The sequence below is a fragment of the Furipterus horrens genome, unplaced genomic scaffold (genome assembly GCF_987537825.1).
Source record: "Furipterus horrens unplaced genomic scaffold, mFurHor1.1.pri manual_scaffold_5, whole genome shotgun sequence".
Lineage (NCBI taxonomy): Eukaryota > Metazoa > Chordata > Mammalia > Chiroptera > Furipteridae > Furipterus > Furipterus horrens.
In genome coordinates, this window is record NW_028327175.1 from 162,374,377 (window position 1) to 162,399,941 (window position 25,565).

At 38.0% G+C, this 25,565-nt stretch overlaps 1 protein-coding gene and 2 pseudogenes across 3 annotated transcripts in view; 1 reads left to right on the top strand and 2 right to left on the bottom strand.

Moving 5' to 3' along the window:
* The window catches only part of MICU1 (mitochondrial calcium uptake 1), a 237,564-nt gene that overhangs the window by 202,037 nt on the left and 9,962 nt on the right, over positions 1–25,565 (bottom strand). The gene's annotated exons all lie outside the window — the stretch shown is intronic.
* Positions 7,344–8,876, bottom strand: LOC150010266 (PC4 and SFRS1-interacting protein pseudogene; annotated as a pseudogene).
* LOC150010267 (tropomyosin-like) lies at positions 13,751–14,468 on the top strand (annotated as a pseudogene).

Here is a 25,565-nt window from a genome sequence, read left to right on the forward strand (position 1 = left end):
AGCTTATCATTGTTGTTCTGAGGGCTATTAGAATATTAAGCTGTATTTATTTTCTTTTGTTCCAATGATATTCCCAGACCTGAGGCTTCATCCTTCCTTTCTTATAAAAAAGGGGCAATCTTTTCATCTAGGTTTGTTATAGACATAAAATGTTTTGGTCCTATGTAATATTAACACTATACTATCCAATGCTATTTTTTAGTAGAATATCACTTTTATTAAAAAACAAAAAAGTCTAAAACTTTTTCAATCTGAACCGTTTTAATACTTTTCCAATTCAATTTAATGAGCTCTACCTGAGCTGACTGAGAAGTTCTTATTTTTATTTTTATTTTTATTTTTAGGTTTTATTTATTTTTAAAGAGATGGGAGGGGAGGGAGAAAGAAAGGGAGAGAAACATCATTGGGTTGCCTGTTGTATGTGCCCTGACCATAGACTGAACCCATAATGCAGGCATGTGCCCTGACCAGGAATTGAACCTGTGACATTTTCATTTGCAGGACAACACCCAACCAACTGAGCCACACCAGTCAGGGCCTGAGAAGAGTTTTCCTATACAACATTTTGCTTTCTAATGACTGGTTATACTTTCAAAATACCTGAATGGATTATTCATTCATTATATTACTAAAAAGAATGTTTTAATCTAAACAGCAACAAAGTTCTCAGAAATGTCCCAGAAGTGTTTCTTCTTCACACAATACTGGAAAACAAGATTACACATCATTCTGTCATTTACCCTTCTGAAGAAAGAAAAAAACAACAACGCTGAAATTATGAATGAATTATAACGGTAAACATGTCAAAAATCCATATGAAAAATTAAGAGTATGCCCAATTCAACTGTTATATAGTGACATCATTACCTCAGTATTTCACAACACAGATGAATATATTTTTTCTTAATCTATTTTACTAAAGCTATAACCTGGAACAACCTATTAAGTATATACTAGGCAGTAATACAAACATGAACAGTGTAATTAGTTCACTGATATTTGCAATGCTTCTTTGCAAAGGGTGTGTGTTATCCCCAAAAGATGTGCAATGTACATAAACAATAGTTTCCATGAACACAGGAGAATAATAGAAAAAGAAGAGCACCTGTTATTGCTGTATTTAAGATATATGGACTTCTGAGAGCAGGTTTAAATAGCTTCAGATTAGCTGGCCAAGTTATTCCTTATGCAGACTACAAGAACTATTGTAATGAACACATTTTCATAATTGATTTTATATTCATATATAATAAACCCATACAGCTCGCTAACTGGGCTTATGCATCTGCCTGAATATTGAAACTTGAGTACTAAGTCTAATATAATGCACAAAGCCTAACACAATACTTTGGGCACTAAACACATTCAAGTAATTATTGATTTAAAAAGAAATATTATAGGTTGAACAATGCTAAATCATGATAAATATAATGGCTATATAATACACAGGCTATTAGACTAGAAAGAAAGATAGTCAAGTTTCTGTCTTTTTATTTGTTTTTTATCTTTTACTTTTTAAGTATATTTTATTGATTATGCTGTTGCAGTTGTCCCTATTCCCCCACCCCCACCCCCACCTGGTACCCTCCTTCGCTCCAGCAATCACCCCATTTAGTTCATGTTCATGGATATTGTGTGTAAGTTCTTTGCTGCTCTGGGGTTTGCATACATTCTAAGACCATGAGGAGCCCTTTAAGTGGTTCAAATCCAGCAGTGTCTTCTGCCGCCCCAACCCCCATGGGTTTTTACAGCCAAAAGTAAAGAAAGGGTGTTTATCGTCCTGGTGCTGGAACCCTGGGCTGTGCAGTCTGGACTGGGGCTGTGATCGCTCACTCCCAAGTTATCCCTCTCGATCTTTATCCACCACACGTAAATGTGGGATTGTCTGTTCTGCTGCCGCCACCACTGCCTGTCGGAGCTACACCGCCTCTCTACCCCATCTATGTGACCCTGCTGTCCTAACCATGTGGATGAATGGGGCTTCTCTAAATCCTTGGTTGTCAGACTTCCATATAGCTTGATTTTCTGATGGTTCTGGTTATCTGTTTTTGAGATCTGGTTGTAATTCTTTCTGTGGTTACACGAGGAGATAAAGCATGTGTACCTATGCCTCCATCTTGACCGAAAGTCCCTGTCTTCTTTTTATCACTGTCTTTAAGTGTCTTAGCATGACAATTTCTGTACTGTTCCTTGGACGGACCTTTCCTTAAGGCTCAGATGAAATTCCACCTCATCCATAAGTTAGGGAAAATCATCACTCTTGATTTCTTTCCTCTGAATCCCTATAGAATTAAAATTCTGTATCACTATTATAACTTTTTATTAAATCATTTTAATGTATAATGCATACCTGTCAACTTGCCAAGGAGATCACAAATCAAAAGGTATAAAGTATGTTTTAAGCTTCTTAATCTCCTCTGTGCCAAGTAATGAATTTGAGGTTATTCCTAACAGCAATAACAAATATTACTGTTCAATTACACTAGAGCAGATAAAAACAACTTAGGTTCTCTTTCTAGCTCTACTATTAGCCAACTATGTAACCAGCCTTAACTAAGATTCTATTCTGCAAGATACAAAGCACAGGTGGTACTTATTTCTAAGTCCTCTCTAGGTTTATGAGTTCAGTTCAGAAAAACCAAATGTAAAAGCATTTTGTATTTTTTGTTAGAAGAAAGCCCTCCTTAATGGTTATTAATAAGATAGCATCCTGCATTAGCCTAACTGGTAAGCAAATTTCAAATAATCTAAAATGTCCAAATGCCATTATTTCATTCAAGTCATTAGCTATTTATTGAGCAAGGTATTGTGAGGGCACTGCGAAAAGCACAAAAATGAGCAAGACACACTACCTACTAACACCTTATAATTTGGTAGTGAACATAAAACAACTATTCAAATCATAAGGCAAGGCAGGAAAAAAAGTAAGAGGTGCAAGAACTTAACAGGAATTCAAAGAAAGAAAATATTACATTAGCTTGAAAGTTGAAAGTAGTTCAAGAAAGGCTCCAGGGAAGATTTACTTAGGGTAGAAAAAAACTAAGCATTCTTTACAAAAGAGTTTGGCTGAATGTATTATCTTTGAAGACTGTCTTTTTTTTTCCCTCGCTTTGTCATTTCATCTGAGGAATGGAATAAGCTATTGGGAATATCTTAGGCTTTAATTAAGCCAAACAATTTTAAAAATATCCCCATACACTTCTTTTAAATGAAATTAATCAGCTTGAAAGTTCTGCATTGAAGACACAAGGATGACTGCCAAAATACAGTAGAGCTTAACATGCACATCTAGAAAAGATACGCTTTCATACCTCAAAGTCGCATTACTGACAATAAATGAGGAAAGCTCACACTTCAGATAACTCTGTTCAGCAGAGAAAGAACTACTTTAAATTATCTGGGTGAGAATGTAAAGTTAATTTAAGTCATACAAGTCTAATAGTAAAACATAATTACTATAGGAACAAGAATCATCTAGGAGAAATGTTAGGTTTGACACAGAACTTCTGCACATATTTGTGCTAGATGAAGATGTTATGGAAAATGTCAATATCCTGTAGGACTCAAGTTTCTGATACTCTGAACATTGCTGCATCCATCAAGTACCAACATGGTTCACTTTCTCAAAACACACAAACATACAGACAAATATACACACTCACCATAGAGCCTTTTTACTGCAATAATAAAACCTGAAACTTATGGCTGGTCAAGGGATAAGTGAAGAGTGGCAATTTCCTTTCCTGAATAACTGCACTGAAAAGCAAAGTGTGGAGAAGGAAAAAAAGAAAAAAGAAATCAACCAAAGAAAGAGTCTATGTTAAAAATGATACCTAGGAAACTACGGAAACAATGATGACCAATATAAATTTTATAAAACCTCTAGGATGAACTGATGTGTTGAGATAAGCAAATTTCATTTGTGGGTATTTATCCAAAAGAAACAAAATCACTATCTTAAAGAGATATCGGTACCTCCAGGTTCATTGCAGTATTATTTACAATAGTCAAGTCATGTCAGTAACCTAAGTGTACATCAAAAATGAATGGTTAAGAAAATGTAGTATATTTTCATTGGTATATACAATAGAATGTTATTTGGGGACTTCCAGCTAAGATGGAGGCCTAGAATGACACACTGTATCTCCCTCCACAACTAAGAAAGAATATAACTACCTCAAAATTGGATACAACCAGAAGTTCCGGAAAATCTAGCTGCATGGAGATCCAACAAAGATATAAAGAAGAAATGCTCATCCAGACAGGTAAGAGGGGCGGAGCCAGGGTGGAGAGGAAGCAGTGTGGTGGTGATGGCACTGGCAGTCTGGTGGAAAGTTCAGTAATACATTTTTAAAAGTAGGGAGGGTCACCTAGGGAGCGCTCCCAGCACCAGACCCGACCATACTGCTCATAGTTCCAGCATGAGGGAAAATAAAGCCTCATTGCTTCTGATTGTGGGTTGGAGCAGAGAAAGAAACTGCCAATCTCTCAGCAGAGTCCGCTTGTTTAGCGGGTCCCCATGGTACTAGAATGTCCACAGACCCACCCACTCTGGGAGCCACAGCTAGGGCAACAGCTAGAAAGGCCAATTCCATAACAAAAGCAGGAGAAGTGCCTGGAAAAGGGGTCAATGCTGAGCAAGTAGCATTGTTCCCTCTCAGACCCCTCCCCCACATACAGCACCACAACATGGTGAAACCCCAACTGACTAAAAGGAAGGCTCTGCTCCTTACAATGTAACAGGTGGGACAGCTCTACCTAAGACACAAAGGCAAACACAGGAGCCTGTCAAGATGAGGAGACAGAGAAGTATGGCTCAAAAGAGCGAACGGATCAAGGTTCCAGTGGAGGAACTAAGTGATGAAAAGATAGCCAACCTAACAGACATTGAGTTCAAAACACTGGTGATAATGATGGTCACAGACTTGACAGATATCCTTAAGTACAGCAAACTCAGAAAGGAAGAAGTGAAGGCTATGCTAAGTGAAACAAAGGAAAATCCACACAAAACCAAAGGGGAAGGGGAAGAAAACCAGGGTTCAATTAAATGATTTGGAACATAAGAAAGAAATAAACAGTCAACCAGTACAGAATGAGAAAATAGAAATTGAAAAAAATGAGGAGAGGCTTAGGAACCTCTGGGACAATTTTAAACATGCCAACATCTGAATCATAGGGGTACCAGAAGGAGAAGGGGAAGAGCAAGAAATTGAAAAAGTTTCATTATGTGAAAAAATAATGAAGGAAAAAATTCCCTATTTGGTGAAGGAAAGAGACATACAAGTCCAGGAAGCACAGAGTCCCAAACACGCTAGATCCAAAGAGGACCACACCAAGACACATCATAATTTAAATGCTAAAGGTTAAAGCTAAAGAAAGAATCTTAAAAGCATCAACAAAAAAGAAGAGAGTTACCTACAAAGGAGCCCTATAAGATTATAAGCTGATTTCTCCAAAGAAACTTTGCAGGTAAGAAGGGACTGGCAAGAAGTATTCAAAGTAATAAAAAGCAAGGACCTACAACCAAGATTACTCTATCCAGCAAAGCTATCATTTAGAAAGGAAGGGCAGGTAAAGTGCTTCCCAGACAAGGTAAAGCTAAAGGAGTTCATCATCACCACCAAGCCCTTATTATACAAAATGTTAAAGGGACTTACTTAAGAAAAAGAAGATCAACACTATGAACATTAAAATGACAACTCACAACTATCAACAAGAGAATCTAAAAAATAAAAACAAAAACAAACTAAGCAAACTAGAATAAGAACAGAATTATAGGTATGGGGATCATTTGGGGGGTTATCAGCTGGGAGGAGGAAGGGGGAGAAATGGGGAAATGGTGCAGGGACTAAGAAGCATAATTGGTAGGAACAAAATAGACAGGGGGAAGTTAAAAATAATATAGGAAAGGGTGAAGCCCAAGAACTTATATGCACAACCCATGGACATGTACTAAGGGGGGTGGGATTGCTGGAGGGAAGGACAGTATTGGGTGGAGGGGAGCAAAGGGACAAGAAACTGCGAAAACTGTAGCAACATAATCAATAAAATATACTTAAAAATAATTTTTAAAAAAAGAATGCTATTTGGCTATAAAAAAAGAAGGGAATCTTGCCATTTGTAACAACATGGATAGACCCTGAGGGCATTATGCTAAAAGAAAGGTAACTATCGTACAGTATAAGATTCACTTCTATGAAGGAAGGAAGGAAGGAAGGAAGCAAGGAAGGAAGGAAGGAAGGAAGGAAGCCAGAGAACAGATTAGCAGTTGCCAGAGGTGAAGGGTGAGGAGTGGGCAAATTCAGTGAAGGTGATCAAAAGATAAAACAAACTTTTAGTTTTAAAATAAGCAAGTCCTGGGGATGTAATGTACAGCATAGTAATAATACTGTACTGTGTATTTGAAAGTTGCTAAACAGTGGATCTTAAAAGTTCTCATCAGAAGGGAAAAATCTGTAACTATGTGTGCGGATGTACATCAACTAGAAATTGAGTTGATCATTTTGTAATATATACAAATATCAAATCATTTTGTTGTACACCTGAAATAAATATGTTATATCACTTAGCCTGGCTACTGTGGCTCAGTTGACTGGGTGTTGTCTCATAAATCGAAAGGTTGCAAGTTCAATTCCTGGTCAGGGCACATGCCTCGGTTGTGGGTTCAGTCCCCAGTTGGGGCCTGTATAAGAAGCAACCCATTGTTGTTTATCTCTCTCATCAATGTTTCTCTCCCTCTCTCTCACCCTGCCTTTCCGTCTCTCTAAAATCAATGAGCATGTCTCCTTAGGTAAGGATAAAAATAAAATAAAATAAAAAATTTAGTTATACTTTCCTTTTGGTTTTCTTAAGGTTATGTTTTTTAGGATTAAAAAAGATTCTAAATATTTAACAAAGCAATGTCAAAGGAAGGGTACAACTGACCCCATTTTCTGGGATATAATAGCTATTCCAGTTTAACACCTAACTCCAAAACAAAATTAATTTTTTATATTTTCTAAATGAAATAATGTACAACCACTAATCTTCATCTGAGCTTATTCTAATCTTCAGACACAAAACTTCATTTTAAGCTTGGAAAAAAAAAACTTTTAATAGGCATGATGGCTAACCTTAGGATGTAGTGTGTACCTTACAGGAAATTTAACTATCAAGACACAGTAATAATGCCATTAATGAAGTCCTCAATTTAGAATATGGAACATTCTTACATCAAAGGCGGGGGTGTGTGTGTGAAATGAGTCCAATGAGTCTCTCTCAAGATCTTTATCTCATTTGCTTCACTTGTATTTTCTGTTCAGTAACTGGATTAATGCTTTGAGTCTGAAATGAGATATCTTTTATTATAGTACATTACATGTTGTTTGGTGCTTGGTTTCTATTTTTCCTCTTGCTTGAATATTCTCCTGCTCCTTTTTCATGATGGCCTTTCAGCACATTTAAGAGCAGTCTGAAAGTTTCTTCCATCTTTTCTCTTCTTGATCTTCTTCTTATTTTAATTCAACTTTTTTCTTCCTCTCCTTATTTGTCTGGCTCTTTCCTTATTTTCTTCCCCTGGCCCTCTTCATCGTTTTAAAACTGCTTTTGAGGTGATTTCCTCTTGCCACTTTATCTTACTTTTGTCTTCTTCAGTTACTGTGTTACTCTCAGAGGTCTGTTTCACCTTTTTGGGTGTGCCTCTTGGTTTTGGAATCTTTTTTGTTTTAAAGTATATTTTATTGATTATATTGTTACAACAATTTCAATTTCTTTTTTCCCCTTTGCTCCCCTGTGCCCAAACACCCCTCCCCCAGCAATCTCACCCCCCTTAGCCCATACCCATGGGTCACGCATTTAAGTTCCCCGGCTTCACCCTTTCCTGTATTAGTCTTTTTAAAAAATAATAATTAATTTTTTATAACATTAAAAAATAACAATTCCCCCCTCTCAGACTTAAGACCCTTTATATTCTTATAAAGGACAATGGGCGAAGGTCTCGTGCTCCTCTAGCTGCTTCAAGATGGACATGGTCGTCATCCTACCTACCCTTGGGTCCAGAAATCCCTAATAAGAGTTGGGGTGGGGACGGGAGGGTGACCTTCCCACATGGGGAAGAATCTTGTAGACTCCATGTCAGTTGGCTGTCCCTGGACAACAGCATGCTCGGTTTAATAGGCTGGCATCCTTGTTGTATTCTGGGGGCAACATATTTGGCAACAGGGTTAAAAGGCATCATTCATTCCATAACCACTAGATGATAAAAGGCAGGTATTAATTTTTCAATGTCCTACATCGGTGGTTTTGGAATCTTGACCTCTGTAGCTGCAGTCTGTCCTTGCTTAGGACTCACTTTGGAATTAACAAACGCTGTTGCTGTTGTCACTACTCCAGCCTCCTTGGTTTCTACATGGTTTTCTGCCTTTCTCTTTCTCTCTCTTATGGCAGCTGTTGGAGTGGTTATGTCAATTGCTTTAGTCACACTCTCATTACTGGCTTTTACCTCATGGTCAGTATCTTCTTTGAAAAACGAGTCTTTCTTCAACTTCAGCATCAGAAGATGCATTTGACTGTTTAGCTGATGTCTGTTAACTTGAAAATTTCACTTTCAGATTGTTACCTATCTCCAATAAACCTTCATTAAATCCTTTCATTTATTTGGCTTTCCATACTTTACGTTATTTTCTGAGTAAGGAAATATATCCTTTGGGCCTGAAAAAGCAGTCCCATGAGTTCCAAAAAGAAAATGGGTAGTTTGTGGGCAGTTTTACAGCTCCATCAGGAACCTCATCTACTTGAGCAGGCCAATGAAGATAACCTTTTATCTCGGGAAAGATGAGTGTAGGGGACCACTCTGTGTGGTTTTGAGAATTGTAGCCAAGCCGCAAGCTAGCCCCCATCCCCCGGAGGCCTATAAGACTTGACTGGAAAATCGGGAAGGTAGAGGCAGACGTGACTTAAAGGCTACGCAGGTTTCCACGGGAATCGGATTTGAAGAATGCATATTATGCTTTAGAGCTTGCTCTGCTTTTTTTTTTATTTCTTAGTTAATTATAAACAGTGTGTAGCTAAAAATGTATGAAGTCTTGCACCTGATGTCACTGTGGTGCCAGGATGTTTATCAGACCCTGACAGAGTGGTCACTGTGTTCTTTACATTGATATCTGTAATCAGTAATTGTCAACTGTAACTCAAGTGTCTAAAGCTTATTGATCATTCATAAATCTTGACCTTGTGTCTCCCAAATCCCCTCCTCAATAAAAGGGACCAGGAGAAAGTGTTCAACACTCTTCTCCACTAGAGAAGTTTGCTGTCTCTCCTCCCTCCAGACAAAAGACAGTGTCCTGGGTAATTTTGTTCTCTCATCCATGATCCTGAAGCCTCTACTAGACAGGGAGTTTCCCATTGAGCTGGGGCATTGGAGGCAGACAGCCATAGATGAGGTCTCTAGGTTTGAAATTAAGTCATATATTTCGAGGGGTGATGCTGGGGGTTCAAAGCCCCGATAGTTGCAACCCTTGGCTACCTCTTGGCTCCCAGAAAGGCTGCTGGTCAGCTCTTTCTTATAGAAGCATTTTCTTATAATGTTACAGAAAGTTTGAAAAATGAAATAAATCCATAATTTTACCAGCCTCATATAATTTTAAAAAGTTATTTTATGATGAATATGTTCTAGAGATTTGTTATACAGCAATGTGAATGTACTTAACACTACTGAACTGTACACTTTGGTTAAGATGATAAATTTAATGTTCTGTATTTTTTTATTACAATAATAAAAAAAGACCTATAGAATGTGCAACACAAAGCGTGAACTCTAATGCAAATTATGTACATTACTTAATAGTATATTAGCCCTAGCTGGTGTGGCTCAATAGGTTAGGCACTGGCCTACAAAATAAAATGTTGCCAGTTTAATTCCTTGTCATGGAACACGCCTGGGTTGCAAGCCAGGTCCCCCTTTGGAGGCATGCAAGAGGCAACAGATTGATGTTTCTCTTCCATGTTGATATTTTTCTCCCTCTCCTTCTCCCTCCCTTCCCCTCTCTCTAAAATAAAGAAACAAAATCTTTAAAAAAGATTGACCATGTCCAGCTTGAAGCAGGTAGAGGAGCATGAGACCTTCGCCCATTGTCCTTTAAAAGATTACAAAGGGTCTTAAGTCTGAGAGGGGGGAATTGTTATTTTTTATAGTTATGAAAAATTAATTTTAAAAAAGAATAATATAGGAAAGGGCGAAGCCAAGGAACTTATATGCACGATCCATGGACATGAACTAAGGGGGGTGGGATTTCTGGGAAAGGGGGGTACTGGGCGGAGGGGAGCAAAGGGGAAAAAATTGGAACTATTGTAATAACAATCAATAAAATATACTTAAAAATAGATATATATCAGTATTGACTCATCAACTGTAACAAATGTATCACATAAAAACAAAAGGTTAAAAAGGGGAAACTGAGCCCTGGACGGGTGGCTCAGTTCATTGGAACATCATCCTGTACACCAAAAAGGTTGGAGGTTCAGTCCCCTAGGACACAAACCTAGGTTGTGGGTTTGATCTCTGGTCAGGGCCTTTACGGGAGGCAACCAATTGATGGTTCTCTCTCATATCAATGTTACTTTCTTCTCTCCTCTCTTCTCTTCTTTCCCCTACTCTCTCTCTCTCAAATCAATAAACATATACTTGGGTGAGGATTTATAAAGTAGGGGCAGGGAACTGGGAGACAGAGTAAAGGGGTATATGGAAACTGTATTTTTCACTCAAGTTTTTTCTTTTAACCTAAAACTGCTAAAAAATGTCTATGAATTTTAAAAAGTATTTCCTCCTATAAGGCATTTTCCACTTGTAAACAATCATTTGCTTAGAGTCAATCACAATGAGTATACATGTTTCATATTTTTTGAGAAAATACTCAATTACACCTATGACTGCTCACAATATTTCTCCAAAAAGGACAAAACAGATAAAAATCCCTACAGTCCTTCTTACTTGCACTCACTCATCAATTGCAACCCACTTTTTCCCTATGTAGCAATGGTGGTGAGTTAATGACAAAACATAGCTACTGAACTCTTGCAGGTGTTCCATGAGAAAATGAAGACATCCACTGGGCAATGAACTAACTGTTCTACACCTCTAGAATGGTATATCTGTGCAAATAGAAGGAGAATTCAGAAGGTAATCACCGAAATAATTTTTTTTGGTTGTTGTTCTGTGGTTCAGATAGGGAACCCTGGTTGAGACTGTTAGAGATATGGAAAACTTACTAACCTGAACTAAGTTATAGCATTATGAATGGCTAATACTATTATCCCTATTTCGTACAGAGAAAACAGGAGCTAACAAAATAAAAACATATATGTAACGCTGGGTAAGAAAGGTAAAGAAACTACTTTAACTTCATCTCAAAATATCTTCTTAAGCTGCTCTGCTAAACTCTAGAGATCAATCAAATGCATCCATAAACAAAGAATAACCAGTAAAATTTCCTCATATGTATAAAATCATTACAGGAGTAAGTATACTAAAATCTTAAGGGTGGTATAGGAAAAGGCTAGAATTATTCTGACCAGATTTGAAAACAGGAAGCACCTAAAAAAGGAATATTAAAATAATACTACCTCAAAATTTATTTGTAAGTAGGTTAGGATCTGAAACACTGGTTTCACAGCATTCTACTAGCCCCATGAAATGCAGCCCTATTTCCGTTTTCTTTTCTCTAATGTTTTTCTTCCTTTTTCTCTGCTTCTGTCATACATGAAAGCTGTAAGTCATTCCATGGCACTTTTAGTCTGACAGTCCTCAAGACTAAAGAGAGCTATTAATATAACCTAAGAATTGGGTTTCCTGTTCCATTATCCAAGGTCAGGTTTCTAAGTCAGAGCACAAAGAAAAACAGAAATTCCCTGTCTTTAGCCCCATACAGAGGTTCTGCTTGACAATGAGTCAGCATAGATGATAATCTAAGTGCCTCCCTTCATCTTTCCCTAGCATGCAGCTCTCACCCGGCCTTATTGTAAACAGAATGTATTTTTAAACACAAAAAGAGAGAAGGGAGCAATGGCGTGTAAAAAGCAAAGTACACTGGACTTAGAAGTCTTAAATTGAAATCCCAGCTACTCAAATTTAAATCCTGGATGCTATCTGGTCTCAGTCTTCCCATCTATAAAATTAAGGGAATCAGGTTACATGGTCTCCCAGATTCTTTCCTATCTAATATTCTGTGATTCTGTGATGAAAAGGTCAAAGAATCAAAGAAATATCACTTCACTTCCCAAAACTTCTCAGAAGCCAAAAACTCTCAAAGCTCTTCAGATCTCCTACTCTTATTTCTCCTTTCTCCTCTAACCCAAAGTTTCTTCTTCCTCTACTTAGGTTGGAGTTACTAGTAACCAGTAGCACCCTCTGGCCATTTCAGTTATGATAACAAAAAATGTCTCCATATATTGTCAAATATTCCTGGGGGGAGGGGGGCAAAATCTGCTCCAGTTGAAAACTACTATGCTAGAGGATAGAAAAAAAAAAAAAGCAACAGGAATTTTCCCCACATTCTTGGAACCACAGTTCCTTTGGTCAGAAAGAAGAGTTCTCAGACTTTTAATTGCCTTCATAGTGCCAGTAAGTACTACCACTGCCCTAGAAATGAGTGTGCATTTTTTAGAATTTGCTATAATCATAGTGGTGCATATACAAACCAATTAAAGAATGGGCAGGAGATGTGAATAGACACTTCATCAAAGAAGATATATTAAGTGGTAAATAAGCACATGAAAAAAAAAAGCTTAACACCTATTCAAGAAGTAAAATGAAAACCACAATTAGTTACCACTATGTATCTATTATGATGTCTAAAAAACAAAACAACAAAAAAGACCACAATACTAAAACCGACAATACCTGACAATATCAAAGATACAGAGCAACTGTAACACTCATACATTGTTAGGGGAGGCAAGCTGGTACACTCCTAGGTATTTACCCTAGAAATTATAACTTACATTCACACAAAGCCTGTACCTAAATGGTTATAGCAGTTGTATTCATCATCATGAAGACTGAAAATAACTTAAATAATTTCAACAGCTGAGTAGATAAACAAAGTCTAATACCACACAGCAATCAATCTACCAATAAATCAAGAATAAATTATTGATATGCTCAACAAGAATCTCAAAGGTATGATGATGATGAAAAGAAGACAGTTTCAAAAAGTTACATACTTTTATATGACATTCTGGAAAAGTACAACTATAGTGGTGGAGAAAAGAGCAGACTGCCAGAGGTTACCAGCAGATAGAGGGTTTGACTACAAAGGAACTACACCGAGATTTTGAGGGTGATACTCAGTATACAGACTGTAATGATGGTCACACAAATTTATACATGTGTTAAAACTCATACAACTGTACTGCAAAAAATAAGTCAATTTTACTGTAAATATTTTTTTTAAACATGAACTTAAGATTCTGACAGTATTTCACTAAAGATTCTGCATCTATATTTATTATAGGTTGTAGTCTTATTTTTTTCATCTCTGTCAAGTCTGGCTTAAATTAAAACTTAAATAATGTGGTAAAACATTGATTCTCTTGCTAAGCTTTGTACAGTTTAAAACAGTATAAAATAATTTGTTTCTTTAATGCACCTGTTAAACCATTTATCACTTTCTTTTTCCTTGAGGGGCAGGTCTGTTAAAAATATTTCAGAGGAGTGGCTGCAGCGCCAAGCAGAGGAAGCAGGAAACCAAGCGGGAGCAGGAGCTGAGTGGGCACCATGGCCGGTATCACCACCATCCAGGTGGTGAAACGAAGGAGCTGAGTTGTGCAGCAGCAGGCCGCTGATGCAGAGGAGAGGGCCGAGCACCTCCAGCGGGAAGTGGAGGGAGAAAGGTGGGCCCAGGAACAGGCTGAGGCTGAGGTGGCCTCCTGGAACCCTAGGATCCAGCTGGTTTAAGAGGAGCTGGACCGTGCTCAGGAGCACCTGGCCACTGCCCTGCAAAAGCTGGAGGAAGCTGAGAAAGCTGCCCATGAGAGTGAGGTATGAAGGTTATTGAAAACTGAGCTTTAAAAGATGAAGAAAAGATAGAACTGCAGGAAATCCAACTTAAAGAAGCTAAGCACACTGCAGAAGAGGCAGATAGGAAGTCTGAAGGGGTGACTTTTAAGTTGGTGATTACTGAGGGAGAGGCACAAGCTGAGCTGGCAGTCCTGCTGCGGAGAGATGGACAAGTAGATCAGACTGATGGACCAGACTCTGAAGTGTCTGAGTGCTGCTGAAGAAAAGTACTCTCAAAAAAGAAGAAAAATATGAGGAAGAGATAAAGATTCTTACTGATCAACTCAGGGAGGCAGAGACCTGGCTGGGTTTGCTGAGATCGCCAAGCTGGAAAAGACAATTGATGACTTGGAAGATAAACTGAAATGCCCCAAAGAGGAACACCTGTACACAAACGATGCAGGACCAGACTCTGTTTGACCTGAATGAGATGTAGAGCACCCAGCCCTGCCCTGCCTCTGCTCCTCTCCCTGACCCTGACTCTGCCTGAGGCCAGCCTGCCAGAAGCTGACCTTTTAAACAGAGAACTGATCTTTTAACTGGAAAGCTGCTTTCTCCTTTCACTTCCCCCAACCCTCACCCAATGTCTTTTTCACCAAACTGTCCCTGCCTCTCCCAGAGATTCTAGTTGAGCTAGAGGTTGAGCACCTTTGGGAACATTTAAGGGAATATGAGCACAATGCAAAGTGCCTTTAAAAGCATGCTGTGATGTATACATTTTGTAATTACCTTTTTTGTTGTAGTAGTAACCATTTGTAAAATATCCCAAATCCACAGTTCTCAAGAAGCAGTCTAATCCCTTTCAGTTTTAGAAGGTAATTTTTCAGCTTAATCCATATTGCCTTCTCCATAGAGGGGGGAAAGAGGTATGGCCTGCCCTACCGAGGGCCACTGCCTTACTGAGAGCCAAACAGAGCCCAGAGAAAGACTCCACTATGGGAATCATTGCTTTGTGCAGAGTACCAGTCAAACCAGAAAGATGATTCCAGGAGGAATTAGCCAAAATTAATTGACGTTCAGGTTTCAGCTTTAAGGTATTTGGGGATAATTTTTCTTTTTTTTTTTTTTTAAATTAGAAGTGACCAAACAAAAATGGTGATACCCTGAACAAATGGGTGGACTTCTGACCAAGATGGATGCATAGACAGACATGCTGCATCTCCCTCCACAGCTAAGAAGAAATACCTCAAAACTAGAAGCAACCAGAAGTTCCAGAAAATCAAACTGCATGGAAGTCCAGCAAACAAAGATATAAAGAAGAAATACTCATCCAGACAGGTAGGAAGGGCGGAGAGGACGTGGTATGGTGGTGGCAGCACAGCAGCAGTGGCAGCCCAGCAGAAAACGCAGTCACGTGTTTTAAAAAGTCGGGAGGCACACCTGGGGAGTGCTCCCAGCTCCTCATTGGACATCGTAGCTCACTGTCCCAGCACCAGACAAAATCAAGCCTCATTGCTTCTACTGTGCAGACCAGTGGGGGTTGGGGTGGAGGCAGGAACTGCCAGTCTCTCAGCAGAGACCGCTTGTTTAAAGGGTCCCCACAGCCCTAGAACATTTGCAGATCACTCACTCTGGGAACGACAGCCAGGGCAGCAGCTAGAAGGGTGCCAGTCCAGTGCAGAAGTGGGAGAGGAGCCTAGAAAAGGGGTGAGTGTTGGACAGCTGGCATTGTTCCCTCTCGGACCCCTCCCCCACATACAGCGCCACAACAGGTCGCCCTGTACTGATGAATCCCTAAGGCTCTGGCCCTTACAACATAACAGGAGCGACAGCTCTGCCTGGGATGCGGGGGCAAATAAACACAGGAGCCTGTCAGAACCAGGAGACAGGAGAATGGGGGAATGGATCAAGGTTCCAGTGGGAGAACTAAGCGACGAGGAGATAGCCAGCCTAACGGATGAGGAGACAGACAACCTAACAGATGCAGAATTCAAAACACTGGTGGTAAAGATGCTCACAGGTTTGACAGATATGCTTGAGTATGGCAAACGTATAAGAGAAGAAGTGAAGGCTACACTAAGTGAAACAAAGGAAAATCCACACAAAACCAATGGTGAAGGGAAGGAAACAAGGGTTCAAATCAATGATTTGGAACATCAGGAAGAAAAAACAGTCAACCAGTGCAGAATGAGGAAGCAAGAATTGAAAAAAATGAGGAAAACTTCCCAAGTTTTGTGAAGAAGATGGACATACAGGTCTGGGAAATACAGAGGGTCCCGGGCAAGCTGAACCCAGAGGGGACCACACCAGGATGCATCATGATTGAGATGCCAAAGGTGAAAGATAAAGAGAGAGTCCTGGAGGCAGCAAGAGAGAGGCGAAGAGTTGCCTACAGGGGGGTGCCTATAGGACTAGGAGCTGATTTCTCAGAGGACACTTTGCAGGCAGGAAGGGACTGGCAAGCAGTACTCAGTGTGATGAAAGGTAACCTGCAACCAGGGCTACTCTATCCAGCAAAGCTATCATTTGGAATGGAAAGGCAGATGAAGTGCTTCCCAGAAAAGGTAAAGCTAATGGAGTTCATCATCTCTAAGCCATTATTATATGAAATGTCAAAGGGACTTACTTAAGAAAAAGAAGATCAAAACTATGAACACTAAAATGACAACAAACTCACAACTATCAACAACTGAATCTAAAACATAAAAACAAAATCCAACTAAGCAAACCAGAACAGGAACAGAATCACAGTATGGGGATCATCTGGAGGGTTATCAGCTGGGAGGATCTGGAGGGTTATCAGCTGGGAGGCGGGAGGGGGAAAAGTGAGGATGTGGTGCAGGGATTAAGAAGCATAATCGATTGGTACAAAATAGGGGGAAGTTAAGAATAATACAGGAAAGGGTGAAGCCAAAGAACTTATATGCACTACCCATGGATATGAACTAACGGGGGTGGGATTGCTGAAGGGAAGGGGGTACTGGGTAGAGGGGAGCAAAGGGGGAAAAAATTGGGACAACTGTAACAACATAATCAATAAAATATACTTAAAAAAAAATTCCATGTCAGAACTCAAGTATGGGTCTATGACATGTTACTCAGAGTCTCCTTCAATAGCAAAGAATTGATTAGCACTACAAGCCAATCTGTAAGATTAAAAAGCACTTCAGCCAAAGTCTCTTTCTGCATAAGTAACAATTTCCGTGGAATTTTTAAAAGCATTCACAGCAACAGACATCTTTATAGACCCTCTTTTATAACAATCTGTTTATATTTATGTTCTCTCTAGAAACAAACCTGCTAGGATGACAGCAATAGTATATATTTCATAGGATATTTTATTTCCTTTCTAACCTTTATTCAGGTTCTATTTACCTAGGTACTTTTTAAAAAGATTTTCCCTTGCTTACTAAAGATATTTTAAACTCTAGGATTTAATTAAAGCCAAAATTAGAACATCATAAATTAAAGTGCTACTGAACACGTAAAGAAGTTTATATTGTTGTTGTACATTTTTTAAAATTCATATATTTTTAACCTTATTTTTATTGTTGACATTATTACAAATGTCGCCATTCCCCACCCCACTTTAGCAACCTCCACCTAGCCCCTGACCCCCCCATCACCACACTGTTGTCTATATCTATGAGTTATACATGCATATTTTTTGGCTAATCCCTTTACTTTATTTTGTTTTGTTTTATTAAATTGAGGCCTGGAAAGTTAAGTGTCTTACTCAAGGTAATCTAGTTAATTAATTCTAGACTAGACTTTACTGACCATTAATTTTGAAGCCAGTCAGAGGTGTGATTCCTGACTTGGCAGGAATCTTCCATAAAACATGAATAATAATACAATGCAAATTACTATGAAGAGAATCAAATGAGAAAATACTTGTAAAATGCTGAGCAAGGTGCCTAATATGCAATAAATTACGAATAAATGTTTGGAAGGTAATGTAAGAGGATGCTGCTGATGCTGATAATTGAAATAAAAACTGTATTATGTAATATAAATTTCTCTAAAATATTACATAAATGTATAATGTTTAAATGTTTCCTTTCAATGCAAACATTTAATTAAAATGAAAAGACTTAATCATAAACTTCTCTATTATGTATCCTTACTATTCTATTTTAAAAATGGACATTTTTGTTCCTTTTCTTCTAACCTAGATAGCATTTCAAATCTATGGAATCAATTTTCCATTTTTAAGAAAGCTTGTATTTTGACTTAAAAGCTATCTAGTCCAACAACAAAGAAAACAATCCAATTAAAAAATGGACAAATTGAAAGCCCTGGCTGCTGTGGCTCAATGGATTGAACGTTGGCCTGCAAACCAGGTGTTGCTGGTTTGATTCCCAGTCAGGGTACATTATAAGGTTGCACATCAGATCCCCAGTTGGGGAAGCATGAGAGGCAACCACACAGTGATGTTTCTCTCCCTCTCTTTCTCCCTTTCCCCCCTCTCTAAAAATAAATAAACAAACAAACAAACAAACAAATTTTTTTTTAAATAGAAAAATTGAGATCCAAATAGTGGAGAAGCGGAAGCTACATTAACCTCCTCCCAGGACTAATCTGGAATTACTTAATTTTAGAGAAATCATCCTGAGTAACCATCCTGGATACTACCTGGAGAGAAGCCTTATAACCAAGGACAGACAGATGAAACCACTTCACCACAAGGAGGCTAGTAGGAAGTGCAGAGGAGGTGTGAGAGGGCTGGCTGGCTGCATTCCCATGGGTGGCAGCTTAAGTTCCAGAGGAATATTCCAGGGACTGGGTGGTTCCCCCTGAGAAGTGTGGGGTCTAATCCTCAAGTTGAGCTCCCCAATCTACAGCACCAGACCTAGGAAGAAACCCAGATAACATTCAGCTGTGAAAAGCAGCACAGTTTCTCTCTGCTAGGGAGAGCTGGCTAAGAGACTAAGAGAGCCTCTTAAAGGGCTAACACACAAAATTTCATTTGCAGCCACTTATCCTGGGCTCCAGTAGTGGGAGAGCGGAATGGACTAGAGATGCATGAGAGTTTAGTGTTGTTCTCTCTGAAGCGAGAACTGAGGGAACAGCTGCCAGGATCCCTGTCTTGAGTCCTTCCTCATACTACAGGAGCCATCTCTCTTTGGCAGAGCACTCCCCTCCAAGTGGCATCAGCCTTCGGGGAGCAATAGCCCCGCCTACAGAAATTACCCTATCCAACCCTGTAGTGCATAAGCACTGGCTACTGATTACAGTTTGATTAGTTTAACAATAGATCAGCTTAACAACTGATTAATTTAAACATATAAGTCAGAAAATACAAAGAAGCAGATAAAATGAGACTCAGAGAGTCCCAAACAAGTTGGATTCTCAGAGGCCTACATCAAGATACATCATAATTAAAATGACAAGATTTAAAGAGAAGGAGAGAATCCTAAAAGCTGCAAGAGAAAAGCAGGTACTCACCTACAAGACAGCCTGTCATCTGATTACTCAACAGAAACATTTCAGGCCAGAATGGAGTGGCATGAAATATTCAATGTGATCAAAAGCAAGGACCTACAACAAAAGCTACTTTACCCAACAAGGCTATCATTTAAAATAGAAGGAAAAATAAGAAGCTTCCCAGACAAGAAAAAGCTAAAGGAGTTACACCATACCAGTACCACAATAAATGTTAAAGAAGAAAAAGAGAAAGAAAAAAACAAACAAAAAAAAAACCAGAAGAAAACAGTCTAACAATAAAATGGCACTAAATATGTATCCATCAAAAATCACTTTAAATGCAAATGGCTTATGCTTAAACCATTAGCTGAATGGATAAGAAAACAAGACCTATATATGTGCCACCTCCAAGAGACCCATCTCAGATCTAAAGATACACACAGACTTAAAGTAAAGGGATGGAAAAAGATGTGTCATGCAAATGGAAAAGAAAAAGGCAGCTGGGGTAGCAGTACTTGTATCTGACAAAATAGACTTTAAAACCAATAGTAAGAGACAAAGAAGGACACTACATAATGATAAAGAGAACAATCCAACAAGAGGATATAATTTTTCTAAACATTTATGTACCCAACATAGGAACACCTAAATAAGTAAACCAAATCTTGATGGACATAAAGAGAGAGACAGACAGAAACACAGTCATAGTCGGGGATTTTAACACCCGATTGACTTCAAAGGATAGACCTTGCAGATAGAAAATAAATGAGACAGTAGCAGTAAACGACACTATAGATCAAATGGATTTAATTTATCTTCAGGTCATTCAACTCCAAAGCGGCAAAATATTTACACTTTTCAAGTGTACATGGAACATTTTCTAGGAGAGACCACATGTTAGGACTCTAAACAAGTCTCAATAAATTTAAGAAGACTGAAATCATATCAAGCATCTTGTACGAACACAATGCTAGGAAACTAGAAATCAATCAGAAGAAGAACAATGAAAAACACACACACAAAGACATGGAAGCTAAGTAATATGTTATGTGTCAACAATGAGATCAAAGAAGAAATCAAAAGACACCATGAAACAAGTGAAAATGAGGACACAACAATCCAAAATCTGTGGGACACAAGGAAAGCAATCCTAAGAGGGAAATTCATAGCATTATAGGTCTATCTAAAAACAAACAAACAAACAAACAAAAAAACCCAAGAAATAGCTCACATAAATAACCTAACTTCACACTTAAAGGAACTTGAAAAAGAACAACAAAGTCCAAGGTGATTAGAAGGAAGGAAATAAAGATCAGAGCAGAAATAAATGAAATAGTCTTAAAAAATGATACAAAAGATCAATGAATCCAAGAACTGGTTCTTTGAAAAGATAAACAAGATTGACTAACCTTTAACCAGACTCATCAAGAAAAAAAAAAGCATGCAAATAAATAAAATCAGAAATGAAAGAGGAGAAATAACAACTGACACCAAAGAAATACAAAGGATTCTAAGAAAATATTATGTACAACTATATGCCAACAAACTGGACAACCCAAACAAAATGGATTAATTCTTAGAAACATATAATCTTCCAAAACTAAATCAGGAAGAATCAGAGAATCTGAATAGACAGATTACACCTAATAAATATGAAGCAGTAATCAAAAGACTCCCAACAAACAAAAGCCTTGGACTGGGTGACTTCACAGGTGAATGTTACCAAACATTCCAAGAGAATTAATACCTCTCCTTCTCAAGCTATTTCAAAAAATCCAAGAGGAGGAAAGACTCCCAAGCTCATTTTATGAGGCCAGCGCTATCCTATTTCCAAAACCAGACAGACACTACAAAGAAAGAAAATTATAGGTCCATATCCTTGATGAACATAGAGGCTAAAATCCTCAAGTAAATATTAGTAAACTGAATACAGCAATACATCAAAAAGATCATACACCATGATCAAGTGGGATTTATTCCTGGAATGCAAAGTTGGAACAAGATTTGCAAATCAATAAATGTGATACACCACATAAACAAAATGAGGATAAAATCCACATGACTATATCAATAGATGCAGAGAAAGCAATTGATAAAATCTAATACCCATTTATGATAAAAACTCTCAGCAAAGTGGGAATAGAGGGAACATATCTAAACATATTAAAGGCCATATATGACAAACCCACTGTCAGCATCTTACACATGGGAAAAACTACAAGTGTTCCCCTTAAGATCGGGAACAAGACAGGGATGTCCGCTTTCACCTCTCTTATTCAACACAGTACTGGAAGTCCTAGCCACTGCAATCATACAAGGAGAAGAAATAAAAGGCATCCAAGTTGGAAAAGAGGAAGAATAGTCATTATCTGCAGATGACATGAGAGTGTACAAATAGAATCCCAAAAGTTCCACCAAGAAACTACTAGAACTGATAAATGAATTCAGCAAAGTTGCAGGATACAAAAATTCATATCCAGATATCAATTGCATTTCTATATGCCAATAATGAACTAACAGAAAGGGAAATTAAGAAAACAATCACATTCAAAACTTCTACAAAAAGAATAAAATACCTAGGAATAAACCTAACCAATGATGTAAAAGATCTGTACTCGGAAAATTTTAAGACACTGAGGAAAGAACTAGAAGATACAAATAAGTGGAAGCACATACCATGTTCATGGATAGGAAGAATTAACATCATTTAAATGCCCATACTACCCAAAGCCATCTATAGATTCAACACAATTCCCATCAAGATTCCAATGATGTATTTCACAGAACTAGAACAAATATTTCAAAAATTCATATGGAACCACAAAAGGTTCTGCACAGCAACAGCAATCCTGAGTAAGAACAAAGTTGGAAGAATCATGCTACCTAATATCAAACTATAGTATAAGGCCAATAGTAATCAAAACAGCATCGAACTGGCATAAAAACAGACACATGGATCAATGGATAAGAACAGAGAGCCCAGAAATAAACCCACAGCTTTATAGTCAATTACTATTTGATGGGGGACACAAGCACATACAATGGGCTAAGGATAGTCTATTCAATAAATGGTGTTGAGAAAACTGGACAGATATATGCAGAAAAAATGAACTAGATCACCTTCTTACCCCACATGCAAGAACAAATTCAAAATGGATCAAAGACTTAAGTGTTAGACCCAAAACCATAAACATCATAGAGGAAAACATAAGTAGCAAAATCTCAGGCATTGCTTGGAACAATATTTTATTGGATATATCTCCCCAGGTAAAGGAAATATAAGAAAAAATAAACAAATGGGACTATGTGAAACTAAAAAGTTTTTGTACAGCAAAGCAAATCATCAACAAAATAAAAAGACAATACACAGAAGGGAAGAACATATTTCCTGATACATCTGATAAGAGGCTAATATCCAAAAGTTATAAAGAAGTTACAGTACTACACACCAGAAAAAAACAAACAACCCAATTGAAAAATGGGCAAAAGACCTGATTAGAAACTTCTCCAAAAAGGACTTAAAGATGGCCAATAGACATATGAAAAGATGCTCAACATCACTTATCATCAGAGAAATGCAAAATAAAACCAGAATGAGATACTATCTAACACCTGTCAGAATGGCTATCCCACTGTTCATGGGAATGCAGACTGGTGCAGCCACTGTGGAAAGCGGTATAGAGATACCACAAAAAATTAAAAATGAATCTGCCTTTTTGACCCAGCTATCCCACTCCTGGGAATATATCCAAACAAACCCAGACACTAATTCAAAAGAACATAAGCACCCCTATGTTCACTGCAGCATTATTTACAATTGCCAAGATATGGAAGCAGCCCAACTGTCCATCAGTGGGTGGGTGGATAAAACACTTTCAGATACTTACAAAATGGAATACTACTGGGCCATAAAAAGGAAAAAAGTTTTACCTTTTGTGTCAGTATGGATGGACCTGTAGAAAATTATGCTAAATGGAATAAGCCAGTCAGAGAAAGATAAATACCATATGATTTCACTCATATGTGGAACCTAATGAACAAACTGAACTAACAAGGAAAATGGGGACAAACTCATAGATGGAGAGCAGGATGACAGCTAGTGGGGTGGGAGGTGAGGAGGTAGAGGGATTGAGAAAAAAGCAAAAAGGACTTGTGGACATGGACAACAGTGTGGCGTTTGCTGGGGGGGGGGTATAGGGGGCCTAAATGGTAATGGAAAAATATATGATAAAGATTAAATAAAAAATGGACAAGAGTCTTGAATAGACATTTCTCCAAAGAAGATACACAAATAAGCACATGAAAAGATGTTCAATATCAGGGAAATGCAATCAAAACTACATTCACATCCATTAGGATGACTATTACTTTTAAAAAAGAAGAAAATAACAAGTGTTGGAGAAAATTTAGAGATATTGGATCCCTGTGCACAGTTGGTGGGTATGTAAAACAGTGCAGCCATTATGGAAAACCGTTAAAACACAGAATTGCCATATAACCCAGCAATTCCACTCTTAGATATATACCCAAAAGAATTAAAACAGCCAAAATGCCCATCAATAGAAAAGTGGATAAACAAAATATGTGCATACATGTAATGAAATATTAATCAGCCTTAAAAAGGAAATTCACTGCTGGTGGGAATGTAAACTGATACAGCCACTGTGGAAAACAGTACAAAGATTCCTCAAAAAATTAAGAATAGAGTTACCATATTACCCAGCAAACCCTCTTCTGGGTATGTACTTGAAAAATTTGAAAACATTTATTCATAAAGCTATATATACCCCTGTGTTCACTGCAGCATTATTTATGGTGGCCAAGACATGGAAACAACCCAAGTGTCCATCAATAGATGATTGGATAAAGAAGATGTGGTACATATACACAATAGAATACTATACAGCCATAAGAAGAGATGAAATACTGCCATTTGCAACAACATAAATGGACCTTGGTGATACCATGCTAAGTGAAATAAGTCAGAAAAAGCTAATAACCATATGATTTCAATCATATCGGGGATATAAAACTGAAAGTTAAAAATGTACAAATAAGAAAAAAAAAGAAAAAAAAAAACCCTCATAGAGACAGGCAATAGAATGGCGGTTACTATATTAAGGGGGCCAAATATATGGTGACAGAAGATTTGGCTTCAGGTGGTGGGCACACAAAGCAATATGTAGATCATGTATCATAGAAATGTAACTTGAAACCTATACCTTATTCACCAATGTCTTCTCAACAAATTAAATTAAAAATAAAATAAAAATAAAGTGCCCAGATATTTTTAAAAGGAATAATATTCTGATACATACTACAACACAGATGAAGCTTGAAGACATTATGCTAAGTAAAATAAACCAGACACAAAAGAACAAAATTGTATGATTCTACCAATAGGAGGTGTCTAAAATAGGCATATTCTGTGAGAGAGAAAATAGAATAGAGGTTACCAGAGTACCAGGGGCTGGAGGGTGGAGAGACTAAGAAGTTACTGTTTAATGGGTACAGAGTTTCTGTTTGGCATGATGAAAAAGTTCTGGAAATGGATAGCTGGCAACGGTTGCACAGCAATGTGACAGTATTTAATGCCACTGAATGGTACACTTAAAAGTGATTAAAACAGCAAATATTATGTTATGTGTATTTTACCACAATTTTAAAAAACTATCTAGTCCAAAAAGCAGAACTAGCAAGCAAGTTATCAAAACATCCATGCTCAGCCCTGGCCAGGTGGCTCAGGTGGTTGGAATGTTGATCCAATCACCAAAAGGTTTTGGGTTTGATCCTCAGTCAGACATACCTAGGTTTCGGGTTCCATCCCTGGTCAGGGCATGAATGGGAGGCAAACAATCAATGTTTCTCATGTGGGTGTCTGTCTCTGTCTGTCTCTCTGTCTCCCTGTCTCTCTCTCTCAAATCAATAAACATATTCTTGGGTGAACATTTTTTAAAAATCTAAAAATAAATAAATAAAACTTCCACATTCAGTACTATTCACAGTAGCCAAAAGGTGGAAGCAACCCAAGTGTTCGTCAACAGATGAATGGATAAACAAAATGCGGTTCATCCATACAATAAAACATTATTCAGTTATAAAAAGAAGGAAATTCTGACACATGCTACACCATCGACTAATCTTGAGGACATTATGTCGAGTGATA